Genomic DNA, 22,135 nt, shown 5'->3' on the forward strand with positions numbered 1-22,135 from the left:
AAAAGTTAATGAGAGTGATTTCAGAATTTTGCTCTGTGAACAAGGATACATTACACTTATTATCCAAGCTACTGTGTGACTGAACTTACATTTCACTACATGCAGTTCTTATGTCTTGCTTTTACTCAGCAAGAATTCATATTCTTACAATTCTGGGATTGTTTAATATCACTGTTTGTGCTATATTCCAGAATTAATGGCATACTAATACAATAAAATGTTTGATAAAACCAGAAAAATAGAAACATGACTAATTGCCAGAGATTTATTAAGCAAAGCATATTTTTAGCAAACAAAGTAATATTTTATTAAGCAAAACCGAAAAGACTGAGACAAAACCCATACCTTAGATACTGTACAGATATATGCATGCATGTGACAAAGTCAATGGAATTTACTGAAAATGTCAAATGAGTTTATTTGCTAACTTATTAACAAGGTGCTTGTTGTCTCTTTAAAAGGAGGTCTATCCTCTCTTTCATTGCTTAAGGTTATGTTATAAAGGAAGAAAGATATTACTCTTCAATGTTATATTTTTAGAATTTGTCATAAATTAGTAATCTAATGTGTCAGTTTGGGATGCAGAAAAATATTAATCATAATTCAAATCCCAAGTTAACAGAATAAACCTTGAAATTGATATGTTAATATGTAATACTATATATTACTATATTTCCTTAGGCTTGCAAAAACCTACAGTACATTATATTTTCTTTTTTTTTTTTCATTTCAAAAATACTAGCCTCTTTTTTTTTTTTAAAGAAATTTGCTTCCAAGCTTTGGTTGTTGGCATCCGTATTGATGGGTGTGAAACATCTCCACTATGAATGAGCAGGAGGCATAACTGCTCATATCCACAGCTGGGATGGAGCTGCTTCTATAAAAATGGGAAGTAGCAGCTGCAGGGAACATAAATTGTGCAATTGATTTGATTTTGCAAAGCAAACACATTCTTCGTGTTATGATTTAGCTTGCTAATTAGGCTTTCCATAATCAAAAGAACTTTGGAAGAAAATAATTCTGGATTAAGCTCAACTTCTACACCTTCTGATATCTCCTTATAACATTTTCCACATTTTCAAGACCAGTATAACTCAGACAGAATGCCTTGAGCAACAAGAGGATGATTTGCAAATAATGTCCTTCTGGGTCTATGTGTCTGGTGTCAAACTCCTATTAAAACTGAATAAAAGGGGAAGTTGAACAGAAGAACATCAATCGGTCTATGACACCTGGGTCTTGAGAACTACGCAAACATAAAGCACTACATTTCCTCTTATTTTGTATCAGGTATCAGCAAACTTTTTCTGTAAAGGGCCGTAGCAAATACACTAGACTTTGTTTGCCATATGCTCCATGATGCAACCACTCAACGTTTCCTTTTAGGGGGAAAGCAACTATAGACAGTATGTAAATAAATGGGTGTGGCTTTTGTGGCCAATAAAACTTTATTTAAAAAAACAGATAATGGATCAGATTTGCCAACCTTTGGTCTATTTAATTCTCAGAAATGAAAATCAATGATAACCTATGCAGTATCCGTAAATGTGACATCAAGTTGTGAAACCAACACTATGTCATATGTAACTCATATCTGATATATGTTATATATAGAGGGAATTTGCCTATGTGGTATGTATATATATGTGCAAATGCATACGTATATGTAGAGAGAGACAAGGAGAATATATACAGAATACATTTTATCAAGTATGTGTGGAATAAGAGGGGAAAATGGAAAATTATTACGGAACAAGCTGAAACTAACTAATGATGTAATAAGAACAATTAAGAACAACTATATGAGCAAATTCAGGAATTGTATTTGTTTATAATTTCTATGTAGGTGTTTAATCAATTGATATATATTCTGAGTATTTATTATTAGCTAACTCTTCTGGTGTTAATAGAAATAAAAGAAGTAAATAATCATTCTTGCCTTTCAGAGCTCAGGTTATAGTTGACAAACATGCATATAATCTCATAACTAGGAAAATCATAATATAAACAAATACATATGTATAATAAAAACATGAATGTATGTGTGTGTATATGTAGATCTCACATTAATAGTACAGACAACAAATGTCATTGAAATTGAGAGAGAAGAGAAAGAATTGTGAGCTGGGTGATGGAAATGAAAGGCCTTAAAGAAAGGCCTTTAGGCTTTGAAATGGACTTTGAAATATGAGTACGTGGATTAGATTTATATTAGGGGGAGAGGATATTATTTTAGGTGCTGCAGAACTCTGAGCACAGGTAATGGGTAGGAAATTTCAAGCTGGGCTAATGTGGGAGATAAGATTTTTAGAGCAGATTGGAGTGCAACTGGAAAAAAGCCTTGAATATCAGATAAAGTTTTAACTTTATTTTGTAACCAATGCAGAACCAGTTCTTGATCAGAGAAGCAACTGGATGAAACTGCTTTCCAAGTTACTCCAGCAGGGGCTTGTAAAATGTGATGAACCCAGAAGGTGGCAGAAGACAATGAGACTGACAGGGGAAGTGGTTCCAAAGTGAGTTGGGGGCTTCCCTGGTGGCGCAGTGGTTGAGAATCTGCCTGCCAATGCGGGGGACACGGGTTCGAGCCCTGGTCTGGGAAGATCCCACATGCCGCGGAGCAACTGGGCCCGTGAGCCACAGCTACTGAGCCTGCGCGTCTGGAGCCTGTGCTCTGCAATGAGAGGCCGCGGTGGTGAGAGGCCCGCGCACCGCGATGAAGAGTGGCCCCCGCTGGCCGCAAGTGGAGAAAGCCCTCGCACAGAAACGAAGATCCAACACAGCCAAAAAATAAATAAATAAATAAATTCAAAGTGAGTTGAGAGTTATTGAAGTAGTGTGGTGGCAATGCCAGTGTTATCACTGAGCTAGTCTAGAGGAACTATCATAATAACACCTGGCATTTCCATTTGCTTAATGCAAATGTACTATTCTGAGCCAAAGAATATACTAAGCAGTGACATTTTTATTCTCGTTCACATCTTTTATCTTACAAAAAATAAAGACAGAACTTGCTAAATGATTGGGACTTTGACATGAAATGTCTAGGGTAACACACCAATTGTTGTTTAAGGAAAAACAGCCCCAACAATTTCAAAAGACAGTTTGGAATCAAACAAATTGGAGAAATGCTAACAACATTTACTAAACATTCTTTAAAGCTGGACTTGTCAGAGCTTTCAGTATGCTGCTGTGTGTAATGAATCTCCACACCAGGAATGCTTCTGGCTCAGTGTTTCCGTATGATTTCCTTGGCACCTGGGACGTTCTTTGCTCAGCATTCATCCCTCCCTTCATTCAGGACCCAGCTCAAATGACTGTCCCTAACCACACACCCAATCTCAACTAGCCATTCTCCCCATTACTTTCTATTCTATTCTACTTTATTTTTTCACCATTTTTAAAACACTTTATAAAGTTATTTATGTTTTGTTTTTCCATGGTCTTTGGATGTATATTCTTTGAGAATAGGGACCTTGTTTTACTTGATCGTTGCTGTATCTCTTGTACCTAGAATAGAACTTGGCCCATAGAAAGTGCTCAATATATATGCACTGAATGAAAAAAAAATGAATAAATTTAAGAGTAACTGGGCATGTGAATAGACTTGATCATTTCCTGTTACCACTGGCCCTACCTGTAGCCTAGGTCCTAACCACTTAGGTGAGTTAGGGCAAATATCTCCTATTTCTCTTGAGCTTCTAACCTCCCATTTCAAACAGCCCTTACACACTAAAGAAAGATACATCTTACTAAAACCCCACTTTGATCAAGCCAGTTCATATAATTGAATGTCTCCCCCTCCTGTGTGAGATAAAACTGATATTCCTCACCCAGGAATTCAATTCAAAGCTCTCAGGAATCTCACTCCACTGCAGCTATCCAACATCATTTCCCAAGACTTCAATGTACTTTTCTCAGTCAGGCTTCTTTCTTGAGGGTTGCCTGCAAACTCTAGGGACATTCTTGCCTTTTGTGCTCTTACATGGACTGTTCTTAAGGCACAGAAGACATTTTCCATTCAAATCCACTCATCCAAGTCCTGAAAAGCATTCATGGACCATCTCAAGTAATTTATACTCTGTGAAATCTTCTCTACCTTTTACACATTTTGTCTTCATTCCTGAGTTTAATACACTTGTAAAATATTTTCCGTTAAAATGTTTTACGGTGACTCTACAAACATTTTGCCTCCACAGCGAATTTATAAACATCTCAGGTGAATCAATCTTTAGGAATTATAAGGAAAATATTTCTCTTATACTCTGCAAGAAATCTACCACAATAAATGGTGCTTATTTTTAACTACTTCTTAAATTCTATTATAATTTAATTATTTAATTTTCTTTTGGCATGTTTATTAATCTGGGTTTTTAAAAAATACACACATTTTTATATGCACACATTGGAAGTTCAAAACTATTTCTGGTCTGCAAATTAAAATGTGTAAGGAATATTCCTTTTCAAAGTTCTACCATTAAGAGTGCCGTTTGGGAGACAGCTGCATCCAGTTTATGAGACTTATCACTACTTGCAACTTTGCCTCTTTGCCCACAGTGTGATCTCCTTCATTTTGTATTGCTAGAAGCAAATTGGGTAGTTTGCTCCTATTAATTGTCCTACAACTGTGCCATGTCATGCTACATGCTGTCACAGCAGGCTGTGTCTTCTTTTGTTTCTGCTTCCCAAGCAACAAAATGTATCACTTCCTCACATATCATAGCTGTTTGACAATTTTTTGACAATCTAGCCCCCGAACACATGCAACATAGTTGAGTTGTACCAAGTACTACAACAGTGATTACACACTGACTGTATTATTTAAAGCCATGTTGGGCCCTGTACTGCCATTTAATTGTACACAAGTCTTAGAATTTCTTTGGATGTTGTATGTCAAAGAAGTTTTATCAGCATCTTCTACGAGTCACACGCTATAGATAATCTCCTCCTCATTACATCTTTAGTTTGGTGTTCCCCTCTGTCAAAGATGCTTGTTTATGTTTCATACTTTCTAGTTTTTTATAACAATTAATCAGTCTCCTATATAGCAACACTTAGTGCCTTTTTAGATTGCTAGTAAGAATATGAGTGCCAAATTCCTCTGTTTAGCCTACGTATGTCTCATTCTTAATTTCATGGTTTGTGGTTGTTTGTATTTTTTACATACATATTTTTTTAAAAATCATATCACATCCCTGCCCAAACCAAGTTTCATTCCTTGCTTACATCACTGAATATGCTTACAACCCTCAATTAAATAGGACAAGATGTGCTATACGCACATGCTCTAATTCACTTTATAACAGCAAATGATTGAACAGGGCTTCACTAATTCTGTTTTCATGGAAGAGCTTTCAGCCTTTCGAGTATTCCTCTAAAGACCAAACTGCTTCCAGAGCTCAAATCTATTCTTGATACAAGTCTATGAAACTCATGGATATAACAGAGATTTTTATGGTGCTCTTTACTTTTTATTGTAGAGCAAATATTACACTTTCTCTTTCACACTATTTTCTCAAGAAGTACTGTGAATCTGGAAAAATACAAGAACTAGGAGGTAAGGATAGAGATATATAAACTAAAAATCCATGTAACGGAGTGACTAATCCACAAAGGAATTCCGCCAAGATTTTTCTGGGGATGAGAATTTTAAAATGGTAGCATAGACTGGTAGACCATAAGATAATAAAGGAAAAATATTAAACATTTTAAGTAGCTTTTTCTCCTTCTTTTATACATTCTACTCAAAATTTTCAGGCAATAGAAAACATATAAACAATACCAAGAACACACCAGCCAGTTTACGTACAGAGTGTAATCCCTTCATTTCACTCCTTCTTCAGAAGGAAACACCAAACTAAATTTTTTTATCTGTAATTCTCAGGCACATTTTATTCTCTTGCTACTCCTAAAAAAGAATGGCTTTATTCAATATAGTTTATGAAATTCATCAGTGTTAATATATGTGACTCTAGGAAATTTATTTGCACTGCTACACAGTATTATATTATGTAAATATGCTACACTTATTTATGACTATTATAACATTGCTACCATGGATGTCTGTCTCCTTGTACAAAGAGTTTTCTAAAGTATATATCTGAAAGTGGAATTTCATAGGTTAAATTCATTTTTTATTTACCAGATAGAGTATAGTCAACTTTGTCTCAAAGGAGGCTATACCAGATAGATTCCTGTCAGCAGTGTAGTTTTCCTTTATCCACCTTTTAAAATCACTAGAGTATTTATTTTGGCCAATTTGGTGTAAAATCAGATATGATTGTGGTTTCAATTTGGATTCCCTTTATTATTAATGCAATTGATAAATCTTTTCATAATATTTTTGGGTTTTGGGATTCTCTCTTCCATCAAAATGTATCTTTTGCCCACATTTCCAGTATACTTTTTTGTTATTAATTTGGAAATGCTTTTCATATAGTCTGTGCACTAATCCTTTGTCAGGTACATATATTGCAACATCTTTTACCTGCTTCTACCTGTATCTGTCACATTTCCCAAAGAAGTTTTTAATATTAATGCAGAAAATTTAACTGTCTTTTTTTCATGGTTATTGCTTTTTGTATCTTAATAAATCCTTCCCTAACAAAAGCCATTGTAATATTTTTTTTAAAAAATTTTGGTTTTCATACTTATATTTTTAATCAATCTGCAATTTATGTGTGTATTGTAGGGTGGGATGCTAACTGTATTTTCTTTTCCATATGATTAATCAGTTGACAGACACTTTTTACTAAACAGTCCATTCTTTCTTCTTAATCTGTAGCGTTTCTGCTGTCACAAATCAAGTTTTCAGAAATACACAAATATAATTTACTCAAAATAAGTCTTGATATCTTATAATAAGTATATAATAATAAATCTTAGTAACTGAAAATTCTCATCACCTTTTATTCATTTTCAAGATTGACACTCCCAAACTCATTCTATGAGGCCACCATCACTCTATACCAAAACCGGATAAAGATACCACAAAAAAGAAAATTACAGGCCGATATCAGTGATGAACATAGATGCAAAAATCCTCAACAAAATATTAGCAAACCGAATCCAACGATACATTAGAAGGATCATACATCATGACCAAGTGGGATTTATCCCAGGATGCAAAGGTTTTTCAATATCTGCCAATCAGTCAGTGTGCTATACCACATTAACAAATTGAAGAATAAAGACCATATGATCATCTCAATAGATGCAGAAAACGTTTTTGACAAAATTCAACACGTATTTATGATAAAAAAAAAAATTTCCAGAAAGTGGGCATAGAGGGAACCTACCTCAACATAATAAAGGCCATATATGACAAACCTATAGCTAATATCATACTCAATGGTGAAAAGCTAAAAGCATTTCCTCTAAGATCAGGAAGAAGACAAGGATGTCCACTCTCACCACCTTTATTCAACTTAGTTTTGGAAGTCCTAGTCATGACAATCAGAGAAGAAAAAGAAATAAAAGGAATCCAAATTGGAAAAGAATAAGTTAAACTGTCACAGTTTGCAGATAACATGATACTGTACATAGAAAATCCTAAAAAGGCTACCAGAAAACTACTAGAGCTCATCAATGATTTCAGTAAAGTTGCAGGATACAAAATTAATACACAGAAATCTCTTGCATTTTTATACACCAACAATGAAAGATCAGAAAGAGAAATAAAGGAAACAATCTTATTTACCATCTCATCAAAAAGAATAAAATACTTAGGAATAAATCTACCTCAGGAGGCAAAAGACCTGTATTCTGAAAACTATAAAACACTGATGAAAGAAATTGAAGACAACACAAACAGATGGATGGATATACCATATTCTTGGATTGGAAGAATCAATATTGTCAAAATGACTATACTACCCAAGGCAATCTACAGAGTCAGTGCAATCCCTATCAAATTACCAATGGCATTTTTCACAGAACTAGAACAAATTTTTAAAAAATTTGTGTGGAAACACAAAAGACCCCAAATAGCTAAAGCAATCTTCAGAAAGGAAAACAGAGCTGGAGGAATCGGGCTCCCTGACTTCAGACTATACTACAAAGCTACAGTCATCAAAACAGTATGGTACTGGCACAAAAACAGAAATATAGATCAATGTAACAGGACAGAAAGCCCAGAAATAAACCCATGCACCTATGGTCCATTAATCTATGACAAAGGAGGCAAGAATATACAATGGAGAAAAGACAGTCTCTTCAATAAGTGGTGCTGGGAAACCTGGACAGCTACCTCATAATGGATTAAAGACCTAAATGTAAGATGGCATATTATAAAACTCTTAGAGGAAAACATAGGCAGAACACTCTTTGACAGAAATCACACTAATATCTTTTTGGATCGACCTCTAGAGTAATAAAAATAAAAACAAAAATTAAAAAAATGGGACCTAATTAAACTTAAAAGCTTTTGCACAGGAAAGGAAACCATAAACAAAATGAAAAGACAACCCACAGAATGGGAGAAAATATTTGCAAGTGAAGTGAACAACAAGGGATTAATCTCCAAAGTATACATACAGCTCCTGCAGCTCAATATAAAAAAAAAAAAGACCCAATCAAAAAATGGGCAGATTTAAATAGAAATTTTTCCAAAGAAGACATACAGATGGCCAAAAAGCACATGAAAAGATGCTCAACATCACTAATTATTAGAGAAATGCAAATCAAAACTACAATGAGATATCACCTCACACCAGTCAGAATGGCCATCATCAAAAAGTCTACAAACAATAAATGCTGGAGAAGGTGTGGAGAAAAGGGAACCCTCCTACACTGTTGGTGGGAATGTAAATTGGTACAACCATTATGGAGAACAGTACGGAGGTTCCTTTAAAAACTAAAAATAGTGCTACCGTATGATCCAGCAATCCCACTCCTGGGCATATATCTGGAGAAAACCATAATTCAAAAAGATACATGCACCCCAATGTTCATAGCAGCACTATTTACAATAGCCAAGACATGGAAGTAACCTAAATGTCCATCAACAGAGGAATGGATAAAGAAGATGTGGTATTAATTACATATATACAATGGAATATTACTCAGCCACAAAAAAAGAATGAAATAATGCCATTTGCAGCAATATGGATGGACTTAGAGATTATCATACTAAATGAAGTGAGTCAGAGAATGACAAATATCATATGATGTCACTTATATGTGGAATCTTAAAAAAAATGGTACAAATGAAGTTATTTATAAAACAGAAACAGACTCACAGACTTTGAAAACAAACTTATGGTTAACAAAGGGGAAAGGTAAGGGGGGGAGGGATAAATTAGGAGTTTGGGATTAATATATACATACTACTATATATAAAATAGAAAACCAACAAGGCCCTAATGTATAGCACAGAGAACTCTACCCAACATTCTGCAATAACCTATATGGAAAAATAATCTGAAAAATAATGGATATATATAAATATGGCTGAATCACTTTGCTGTACACCTGAAACTAACACAATATTGTAAATCAACTGTACTCCAATATAAAATAAAAAATTTAAAAAAAGGCTGAGTTGTCTCTTTTTGGCCATCTGCTCTCCCAAATATATATATATTTTTTAATTTAGCTTCTCAAGTTCATGAAAAACCCACTGAGAATTGAAGCATCATTTGCATTTATACTTAGTTATTTCATAGTTTTGTTTCTAGTGTAAGTGAACTTCACAAATTATGTTTTTTAAAAGTTATGTAGAAAAGCCATTGATTCTTCTTTACCAACCTTATAAATAGCCACCCTGCTACATTCATATATTTCTAACATTCTTTTGAGTCTTTTATGTGATAACATATTATCTGTGGATGATTATAATTTTTCTTCATTTGTAATTTTTATTCTCCTTCTCTATTCCACTTTTATTTTTGCACTCACCAGAGTTTCCATCCCAGATAGAATTAAAATGGAGACAATAGACCTCATTGCTCTACTCTTGACTTTAAAGGAAATGCTTATAAATTTTGTCAGTGACATTCTTTAATTTTAAGTAGTTTTCCTTTAGCAGAAGAAGGAATTTAAAATCTCTTCCCAGTTTAATAGAATTTTATTACTAGTTTTATCATTAATTTTTAGTATTAATGAGTGCTAACTTTTATCAAATGTTTTTTATCAGTCTGTTGAGATGGCCATATTGTTATTTGTTTCAATATCAATGTGGAGAATTACACTGACAGATTTTCTAACATTTTTGCATTGTTGGGATAAACCCACCTGTGTTTGATACATTAATCTCTTTTACATATTGTCAGAATGAACTTAATAATACCTATTTCAGATTTTTGTATGTTTTTACAAATTCTATTTACTTATAATTTTCTTCTCTTATATTTTGGCTTATCATCAAGATCACACTCATCTCACAGGAAGAATTGGTGAATATTACTTCTCTTTAGCTAATCTGTACTATTAGGCCTCTGCACTGTACACGTTTGTTAAAATTCATTTGTAAAATAATACAGGCCTAGTAGTTTAATATTCATAGTATTTGATGGATAGATTTGTAGCTACTGATTAATCTGACTAAATTTCCTTAATGATTAAAAATATATCCAGACTTTCTTTTGCAGTCACTATTACATAAGTTACTTCTTTGTTTTAGGAAATGTACCATTTCATATGTTTTAAAATTTAATGGTCTAGAGTTTTTCCTAATGTTTGCTTTAATATTTTTACTCTCTATCCTATCTGTAATTCTATCTCACTTTTCATTTTTAGTAATATTTATTCATATATTTTCTTTTTACCACAACTATTCTTGCCAAAAATCCATCTATTATGTATCTTTTAAAATTTTAAAGTTCATGGTTTTATTAATCTTCTCTAATATTTGCTTTTATCTTTATTTCTCCAGTTCCTCTACTTTATTTGGATTTATTTTGTTGTTTTGTTTCTGAGTTCTTTGGCTGGATGCTTGCCTGATAATTTTATCCAATGCAAGTGGTTAGGTGTGTGTTTTCCTCCATGTGCCACTTCAGCTATTTTTCATAGGTTTGATATACAATGTTGTAGAATTTAAATTTAATTGGTGCCTAAATTGTTGCACATATTCAGAGAATAAGTAATTGCTTTGCACTGGTTCATGTGTAGTGGTGAAGACTATTTTCTTAATTGTTGAATGCTTTTCTTTTTTGGTTTTATTTTGTTACATTCTATGTAATTTTTCAGATTAATTTTTCCAGTTCACTAATTCTATTTTCAGCTGGGTCTCATGCATTTTAATTTATCCATTGTGTTTTAATTTTAAAAGTATAGTTTTCATTGCTACTAATTTTCTTTTTTCTTTTCAGATCCACCCGGCTTATATTTGTAGCTTCTTTTTTCCATATATACTTAATATATGACTTACACTCTTTTTATATTATTTCAAATCATATGATACTCTTGTAAGTTTAATTATGCTTCCTGTTGCTTCTGATGATTTCATTCATGGTAGGTTAATTCTTTCTGTGCTCTGTAATTTTGGTTTCTGAATCCATGTTTCATTAGGCTTTAACTGTATAAATTCTTTGAGACCTGGCATGAAGTTGTGTCCCTCAAGGAAGAATTTGCTTTTACTCCTGCCACATATCTCTGGGAGCTATCAACTTGTGACCACTGCAATTTATTCATTTTTTATCATTTTCTGTATTTTGCAGGTAATATAAGCACAAACATCAAACATGCAGAAGAGCAGTACCGTGGATTTTAATTCTCAGGCATTTTCTTTTTTCTTTCTTGCAGATCAACACAAACTTGTTTTCTTGTCGCCTCCATAGGGCAGTAAATAAGATTTTTTTCCAGTCCTTATAGCAATAAATAGATTTTTCTTCAGTCTTCCTTTTCACTGCAGGTGCCTTGCAAGCATTTCAGGTTTATGTGGGGACCTCAGTTCTTTACCCTCCTGGTAGCTTCTACAATCCTAGGTTCTATGTTTCTGAAATCTGTTAAGGCTCTTGGGGCAGACACAAGCTTCAGTTCCAATTGACAACTCTAGTTTCTGGACTCCTATTTGATTTTGGACCCTGAGTATTTCCTTTACTTTCATATGAACTCAACTGTGCATCTGAAAGAGTGTTTGTTATGTTTTACAGAGTATTACTAAATGTTTTATGGAGGAAATAATTGTTTTAGCCTGCCATACACAGCACTGGAGGAAAAAAATCACTTTTGAAGTTCTAAGAATGTGGGCATTAGACCTAGCATCTATTTATAAAAATAAAATAAAGTCGTTTTCACTCTAACTCAAATGTTAGTAATAACAAAACAATAATAACAACAAAACCCACAAAACTTTCAATTTGATCAGTTCCCCCACTTTAAATTAACAAATAACTCATCAATTTATTACATTTGCTTTATTATCTATTTTTATTTCTCTGAGATCAAGGATATGTTACTATTATCATATTATAAATTTACTTTCTGAGGAAGTAATCTTCTTCTCTGATCATCGGCTTAAATATTCTGTCAATAATTGATTCCTCAATTGCCAAAATCTGCTTGATGTATTTCTGAGATAATTTTACTCTTACTTTTGTAAGAGTAAAATATGTAATACACAGTTTTACTTTGAGTCACAACCTGAAAATCAGTTAATCAAATGCCTCCTTAGATTCTTAGGCCAAATACAGGCAATGTTACAAGTGACAAGAGCTAAATTTATTTTTTAAGCTTATTTTTTAAAGACCACTGTTATAACTATTGTTTACTTCTTTGATTTTGGACAGTCTATCCAATGTGACAAAGTACCTGAAGTGAAACTTCCAATCTTCAAGCATGAAAAGATTTTACTGGACACAGAGATATTTTCCAGGCATTAATCTACCTACCAGATCAGAAACATACATACATGTAGATATTATATTTGACTATCAACTGATTCACTAAGATTGTTTATATAGGAAATCTAAAGTTATACTGATCTAGAGGTATATTATTGATTCAAATGTAAATCTATTTTATTAAAGGAGAGAACAACATCAAGTTTAGGTAGTAGAAATTGTCAAGTAAATTAAATCATAGAAAGTGGCACAGCTCACCAAAATACTGTAGGAAAAAAACAAAATAAATAGAATAATTATAGAAAGTTTGAAATCTTGCACTGGAACTAATGGGGCAAAAAAAGCATAGCTTAGCCAAGTAGAGCTAAGGTTTCAGTTACTGCTAATGTTAAGTAGCTATGATATTTGGTTGTCTCAGCAATTGGACTACTCACTATTTCAAGGATATCATAATGAAAATACTCATATAAAATTGAGGAATACGACTGTTTCCACCACGTAGGGCAAACATGGGTAAACTATAGCCCTTGAGACAAATCCAACCTGCTGCCTATTTTTGTAAATAAAGGTTTGTTGGAACATAGCCACTCCCACTCATGTATATATTGTCTTTGAGGCATTCATACTAAAAATGGCCAAGTTGAAAAGTTGTGACAGACCATTTAGCTTACAAAGTATAAAATAGTTATTATTTAGCCCTTTACAGGAACATTTTGCCAACCCCTGGCTTAAGGAACATCTGCGGAAGAGTTTGAGAGGACTTTTACCTTTAGGCAAAGACAAGTTATATATAAGGAGTTAAATTGTACTGGTTTGATCCAGAGATGATAACTATTAACATTTACTGAAATTATTATTGATACTAAACAGTTGTGTGTTCTACATATTAACATTATCGTCATGAGGAAAGTTTGCACTTTCCCAGGTTGGGGAATAGAAAAGGTAGAGTTATAAGCGGTGATGTTCTTACTTGACTGCTAATGTCATAAGCTGGCTTCAGGTTCTATGAGCCTGGCCAATGTTTAAACTGATTCTCTCACGTGGAACATTTTCGTACGTTCTTCAGAAATCCCCCTTTGCTGGGGTCATTATCTGCATTTCCCTTGATACAAGTGATGTACTGTCAGCTCATTTTGTACTGTTTCTGCAGTCAGTAGATATCTAGCGATACTAGTTAGATTTCTTCCCCTTTGTACAGGATCAAATATAACCCATGCTGCTGTGCTCACTTATTCAGCTACAAGTGGTCTATGCATTATTTTCCACAAGCTGGTAATAATGCAGCAGCTATTCTATTTTAGTTCTGCCATCAAATCACCCATATCTAGCTTTTTTTTAAGTATCATTTTTCCCATTTTATTTTTTTTAATTGAAGTATAGTTGATTTACAATAATTATGTTAGTTTCAGACGTACAGCAAAGTGATTGAGTTATATATATATTTCAGATTATTTTCTATTATGTTATTATAAGATATTAAATATTGTCCCTGTGTTGTACAGTAAATCCTTGTTGCTTATTTATTTTATGTACAGGAGTTTGTATCTGTTAACCCCATACTCCTAATTTATCCCTCCCCCTCCTCCCTTTCCCCTTTGGTAACCATAAGTTTGTTTTCTATGTCTGTGAGTCTGTTTCTGTTTTGTATATAGATTCATTTGTATCATTTTTTAGATGCCACATTTAAGTAACATCATATAAAACTTGTCTTTCTCTGCCTGACTTACCTCACTTAGTATGATATTCTCTAGGTCCATCCATGTTTCTGCAAATGGCAACATTTCATTCTTTTTTAAAACAATCCTGAGGAAAAAGAACAAAGCTGGAGGCATAATTGTCCCAGACTTCAGTCAATACTACAGTATTGACTACAGTAATCAAAATAGTGTGGCATTGGCACAAAAATAGACATATAGATCAATGGGACAGAATAGAGATCTCAGAAATAAACCCACCCACATACAGTCAATTAATCTATAAAAAAGGAGGCAAGAATATACAATGGAGAAAAGACAGTCTCTTCCCCAAATCATGTTGGAAAAGCTGGACAGCCTCATGTAAATCAATGAAATTAGGACACTCCCTCACACCACATACAAAAATAAACTCAAAATGGTTTAAAGACCTAAGAATAAGACATGACACCATAAATCTCCTAGAAGAGAACATAGGCAAAACATTCTCAGATATAAATTGTAGATATAGATTCTATATTGTAGATGTAGATTCTCAGATATAATTGTAGCAAATTAGATCAGTCTCCCAAGGCAAAAGAAATTAAAGCAAAAATAAACAAATGGGACCTAATTAAACTTAAAAGCTTTTGACAGAAAAGGAAACCATCAACAAAATGAAAAGACAACCTATGGAATGGGAGAAAATATTTGCAAATGCTGCAATTGACAAGGGGTTAATATTCAAAATATACAAACAGCTTGTATAACTCAATATCAAAAAGCAAACAACCCAATCAAAAAAAAATGCAGAAGACCTAAATAGATATTTCTCCAAAGAAGACATACAGGTGGTCAACAGGCACATGAAAAGATGCTCAACATTGCTAATTATTAGAGAAATGCAAATCTAAATCAAAATGGAGTATCACCTCACACTTGTCAGAATGGCTCCCATCAAAAAGTCTACAAATAATAAATGCTGGAGAGGGTGTGGAGAAAAGGAACCCTCCTACACTGTTGGTGGGAATGTAAATTTGTGTAGCCACTGTGTAAAACAATATGGAGGTTCCTTAAAAAACTATAGAGCTAAGATAGTTTCCAGCAATCCCACTCCTGGGCATATGTCTGGAAAAAGTGAAAACTCTAATTTGAAAAGATGCATGCACCCCAATGTTCATGGCAGCACTAGCCAAGACATGGAAACAAGCCAAATGCTCACCAACAAATGATGAGTTTAAGAAGTTGTGGTATATGCATACAATGGAATATTACTCAGTCATTTCTGGCTTTTGAGATTTTCCAAAGAGGATTCAGAAGACAAATGTTTCCTGAGTTAATCCTATGAAAGCCATTCTTTTTTCCTAGGCTTTTGGTAATGGATCAATAATTTTATCCCTTCTCTTTCTGGGAGTGGGGCTCATAGCATAGCTTACAAGAAAGAAATTCTTCTAAAAATAACTCTCACTCTCAATTATTTTATAACCTTGATATATGTGAAGAGTTCAGAATATTTAACTAGTTCTCAGAAAACAATTTTGAAATTTATGCATAAGTCTCTGGTACTGACAGCCATCAAACCATGGTGGCTCAGACAAAACTGGATGAGTCTCATTTACACATACCATTTCACTGACCTAACTATGTGATAGAGTATGTGTCAGTCCAGACCTCCAACTTACTGCCATGGTTGTTGATGATTTTTTAAAGTAGGAACTGCCTTCTGGCATGGCTCTGTTATTCTTTGAAAAGTACCTCCAATATAATTGTGAAGACTGTACGAGAACAGGTATGAAATCTACTTTTACAATGCCTGGCATAGAGAGGAGGTATAATAAATGTATGTTTCTTTCCATAATGCACATAATTAACATGCCAAACCATTTTATCAGAAGTCTCAAATTTAAAGCTTGACAGCTGAATTACCTGCATGATGATAATTTGCTAGAAGTTGGTATAAGAAATCCCCTTTTGACAAGGCCTTTACTCTTCAGATCATCAGTTTCCACCAACATGCCTCACACATTTCCTTATCTGGCCAGCCCAGACAGGTATTTACATTTGAAAACTTCATCTTTATTATATTTTACAATAAGATCCAAAATTCCTTTTCTCTCTGCTCATTAATAAAATCACCATAGCAGTGTACTTGATTATACAGCTTGTGTCCCTGAAGACCCCAACTACAACCTGCTCCTGGCTACCTGTGCCGTCATTTCTTACCTCTCCTCTACCTTTCACTGCTCTGGCCAAGTTGGCCTCTGCTATTCCTTGAACACAGCAAGTCAGAACCAGCTCAGGATGTCTCAGTTACTAGTGCCTCTGAATATAGCATACTTCTCCCAGATATCTGCCTAGTTTCTCCCAACATTTCTTTAGGTTCCTGTTGAAACAGAAGCATCACCTTCACAGAGAGGGTTCCCTGACCACCCTGTCTAAAATAGTTCTCCCTACTATTCTCATGCCCTGCTTTATTTTTCTCCAGAGTAGTTATTACTGCTTTATCTTTTATTATGTTCATTTATTTATTTATTGTTGTGTGTGGTCCTCAATAGAATGTAAGCTTCGCAAGAACAGGCTGCTATGGACAGTACCTGGAATAATGCATAGAATCTAATAAGGACTCAATATATATAAGCTGTTGTTTTTTATTGAGATATGACTGTCATATGACACTATATTAGTTTTAGGTGTACAACATAATGATTTTGATGCATGTATATATTGCAAAATGATTACCACAATAAGTTTAATCAACATCCATCACCACACATAGTTTAAAATTGTTTTCTTGTGATGAGAACTTTTAAGATTGATTCTCTTAGCAACGTTCAAATGTACAATGCAGTATTATTAACTATAGTCTTCATGCAATAAATTACATCCCTAGGACTTATTTATTTTTATTATTGGAAATTTGTAGTTCTGACTACCTTCAACTCATTTTACCTACCCCTTACCCCTCCCTCTGGTAACCACCAATCTGTTCTCTGTATCTGTGTGTTCAGTTTGCAGAGTTTTTTTTTTAGTTTCCACATAAAAGTGAGATCATATGGTATTTGTCTTTCTCTGTCTGACTTTTTTCACTTAGCATAATAGCCTCAAGATCCATTCATGTTGTCAAAAATGACAGGATAACCTTCTTTTTAGTGGCTGAATAATATTCCATTTTATATATGCACATTTTCCTTATCCATGTTCATCCGTGATGAACACTTAGGTTGTTTTATTGGCTGATTAGCCAGAGTTGAAAACACTTCATTGAATAATACAGAGACAACGTTAAGCATATGTGGTGGTTGTGATGAGGTGGTAGTGGTGGGGACTTTGATTCATGAGCCTGTAGTCAAGTCATATGAATTCAAAAGATAAGCCTTGGGGCTTCCCTGGTGTTGCAGTGGTTAAGAATCCACCTGCCAATGCAGGGGACACAGGTTTGAGCCCTGGTCCAGGAAGATCCCACATGCCGCGGAGCAACTAAGCCTGTGTGCCACACCTACTGAACCTGCACTCTAGAGCCCACGAGCCACAACTACTGAGCCCACGTGCTGCAACTACAAAAACCCATGTGCCTAGAGCCTGTGCTCTGCAACAAGAGAAACCACTGCAATGAGAAGCCCAAGCATCGCAACAAAGAGTAGCCCCCGCTCGCTGCAACTAGAGAAAGCCGACACGCAGCAATGAAGACCCAGCACAGCCAAAAATAAAAATTAATTAATTAATTAAATTAAAAACAAAACAAGACAAAAGATAAGCCTTGAAAACAGTTCTCTCCGTAACTTTTAATAAGGTCTAAAATAAGACAAAGAAGAAAACTTCTGACTTCTGTGATGGTTAATTTCATGTGTCAACTTAGCTGGGCCACAGTGCCCAGATATTTGGTCAAACATTATTCTGGATATTTCCATAAGAATGCTTTTTTGGATGAGATTAATAGTCTAAATTCATGGACTTTGAGTAGAGCAGATTACCCTCCATCATGTGGGTGGGACTCATCCAATCAGTTGAAGACTGTAATAGAATAAAGACTTATCTCCCCCCGCCCCCAAAAGGAGATCTGCCAGCAGACTGCCTTTGGACTTGAACTTCACATTGATTCTACCCTGGGTCTCCAGCCTGCTGGACCACCCTGTAGATTTGGGGTTTGCCAGCCTCCATAACTTCATGAGCTAATACCTTAAAATCAATCAATCAATCCAACTCTCTCTCTCTCTCTCTCCCTCTATCTCTTGCTTTTTCTGTATAAATATACATATATATAATGAACAATATAGCTTCCAAAATGGAGTCATCAACTTAAATATCTTGAATTAACGTTTAAGACAAAAATCTCATATATTTATGCTCTGTAGCTCACATGAGATTTAAGTACCTTTGAATGACCGGCAAATGACAAAACGAATTAAGGGGGAAGAAATAAAAGAATCAGACTATGTTAATAAAAATAAGTCTATTCAACTATACAGATTAAAAGTCTGTATACTGAAACTCTGATTTTTATTGTAAGCTTTTTCTTGTCCTAAAATAATTTATTTCTCAATAACATAATAACAGTAGCAGCTATACTTCTGCATCATATTATACATTATTACCTGGTTTAAGAATCTGGTGATTATATGTCTAAATTTTATGACCCATGAAGGGTCATAATGTTAATTTCTGAGACCAGCAGGTCAATTCTAAACAATTCTATAACATGCAATACCTAGCATGGCATTTATTTAGAGAAATCAAATTTCTGAAATAAACTTGTATTCAGCAAATCGTCCCATGAAAGAAAAATGTTTGTGCTAACATGAAGCTAAGATTGAGGTTTTTAAGAACCACATTTATATTCTGAATTTCCACAAATTTTTTATTACTTTTATATCAAAGAGATTCTCCATCTTGTTTATTGCTCCCCAGAAATTCCTAGTTTATTTTGAATGTAATGCATATAGGTTAAGATGAGGCTGCTTCTTTCAGAAAACTTTACCTGAGCTTCTTCTGTGCTCACACAACACCTTGGTCTTGAATCAACTAGAATTTAAGTATCCCCCCAAACTGGAACAGTTTATTGTCTATTTTTGGACTCAGAATTTTTTTTTTAATATTGACAATGAGAAGTATTGTTTTTGTTTGTTTGCTTGTTTTGGCCACAACACAGCTTGCAGGATCTTAGTTCCCCAACCAGGGATCGAACCTGGGCCCTTGGCAGTGAAAGCACAGAGTCCTAACTACTGGACCGCCAGGGAATTCTCTGGACTCAGAATTTAGCAATGTTCCTGACATAGAGTAATTAAGTAATAAACATTTAGTGAAGAAATAAAAGAATGAATGATGATCAAGTCACTGGGAAAACAAACATAAAACATGCTACGATTGTTATATTTTGACTCTAGCTTGGGGCAACAAACTTATAGAAGTGAAACTCACAGTGAAGAATATATATGGAAAAACAGTACAAATTGAAGAGGGACGCAGAATCAAAATGAACAGAATAGGACTAAGGTTAGTCGGGGAAGACTTCCTGAGGGAAGCCAATTTCAAAGCTAATCGCAGAGACTTCAACAGGCATGGAACAGAAGTATATGTGGGAGTGTGTACCTTTGGGAATAAGGAGAACATTCAAGGCTGGAGGAGAATGAGAAGCAGAATCTTAAAGCCAGTTTCTACCAAAAAAGTTATACAGAGAAAAGCACGCCAATTGGATTGAAGAGGGCCTGTTTGCTGGTGCAATAGAGGCAAAGATCAGTTGGAGAGGACCACTGAGGATGCCAAGCTGAAGAGTTTGGATTTAATATGGTAGACACCAGGGTGCTCTGCCCTAAGGGTCCTTGAGTAGGAATGACATGATGAAAATGGTGCTTGAGAAAGATTATTCTTGCAGCAGGGGGTCAATAGCCTAATACTCTAAAGGGGAACATTTACACCTAACACATTCACCCAAACATTACACTCTGCCACCCTAACGGGCCTCAGTGATCACAAGAGACTATTTTTGGAAGGCCCTGCACTTTTGGTGGCATATTTCACTCATGTTTTTTGCCAAGGGACTTCTTGTCCCTTCTTTTCTCTTATCTTTGTACTTTAACAAATACCCTGCCGCTGGCAGATAGGATCCACGATCATTTGTTTTCTGCCGCCTGTGGCAGATTGATGAAAACAGTTGCATTTTAAGCTACTTCTCTGTGTTTCCTTGATGGTGACTTCAGTTGTGACAGGGGCATTAACCTTAGGGGTGAGGAAACAATTCTTACTTCATGCTTTCTCAGTTCAGACCTTCTTCTCAGCAGGGAGAAAGCAAATCATGTACATTATTTGAAGCAATTCTGTGATTTATCCACTGGGTACTGACCTACAATCAAGTGAACTTTGCTTAAAACCTCCGAATGGATTTTTAACTGCTTCTGTGGGGCGAAGGGAGACATATTCATGCAGCCACCTTCTCAAAAGCAAACTTCTCTAAAGAATTGTCCGAAAAGCCAAGGAGTGTGCTGCATCTTTAACCATAAATTGACTTATACCCAATTTTAAAAATAGAGCAAAATCTCACCTTATTTCTTGAAAAACAGATGCCAATTGTATAAGCATACCAAACGCAAGAGAGAGAAAATTCCTCAAATTCAGTTTTCTCAAAATTTATGTCAAAGAGTTAAACACCATTGCTATTTTATAAATGGAGACTGAAAATTAAGAAATATCAAATTATTTTCTATGCCTGTCCAAATGGGTCTTACTAGAGAATTTGAACTAGAGGTGATTTAAGAAATTCACACCTTGATTACTGACTAAGTTATCAGATTATGATCCAAATTATAGAGCTCTGTTTCAGTGACAGCTTATTTGGTTGAAACTTAGTGAATCAAATTGATAAGTTTAATGATTAATCAATTTTGTATTAATACATTTTAGATGAGAATACATTTTATCCTACCCTGCACTCCAAAGCAATGGTTTATTACCTTCTGGGAATTTACCAGTCTAACACTCTTTGATCTCATGTCAATCTTTTACTCCTTTTCTACAAAAAAAAAAAAAAAAAAAAAGAAAAGAAAGAAAGAAAAGAAAATTAAGTGAATTAAAAATAATTTTATTTTGAACTAAATTTTTTTTTTGCTACTTTGAAGATGGAGACCTTTTAGGGTGTCATATTACAGGGTTGACTATCAGGGCCACTGAGAAGTGGCATAGCTACTTTACAGTAAGATATTTCTGGGCAATGTGTCAGAGGCTGTCAGTTCCAGAGGGTGCCATGTGGAGTGGGGCCTGGCATTTGGTAGATGAAGAGGGAAACAGCTAGGACAGTGAAAAGTGATAGCCATATAATCCAGAATTGCTTCTCCACATTGTTAGTGGTAAATTTTATGATCACCTGAGTGACGGGCTAAAGTGCTGGATAAATGAGGACTTAACAAGAGCAGAGGGATTCTATGTAGAAGGAATACCTCATTCCGAACAATGCCAAAAGGAATGGTTCCTAACCAGGAGTTCTGGTAAAAGGCATAAGGACTGGCATGGAATCTTGGAAGCAGCAATAATAGGTAACAATTATTTAGCGCCTACTATCTGCCAGATATTGTACTAATGGCTTCACATGGGTTATGATTCAATTCTTATAATCAACCTATGAGGGAGATATTTTATCAGCATCAGTTTTCTCTGAATAGGGAAACTGGGGTACAGAAAAATTAAGTAACT

The sequence above is a fragment of the Balaenoptera acutorostrata genome, chromosome 11 (genome assembly GCF_949987535.1).
Source record: "Balaenoptera acutorostrata chromosome 11, mBalAcu1.1, whole genome shotgun sequence".
Taxonomy (NCBI): Eukaryota; Metazoa; Chordata; class Mammalia; order Artiodactyla; family Balaenopteridae; genus Balaenoptera; species Balaenoptera acutorostrata.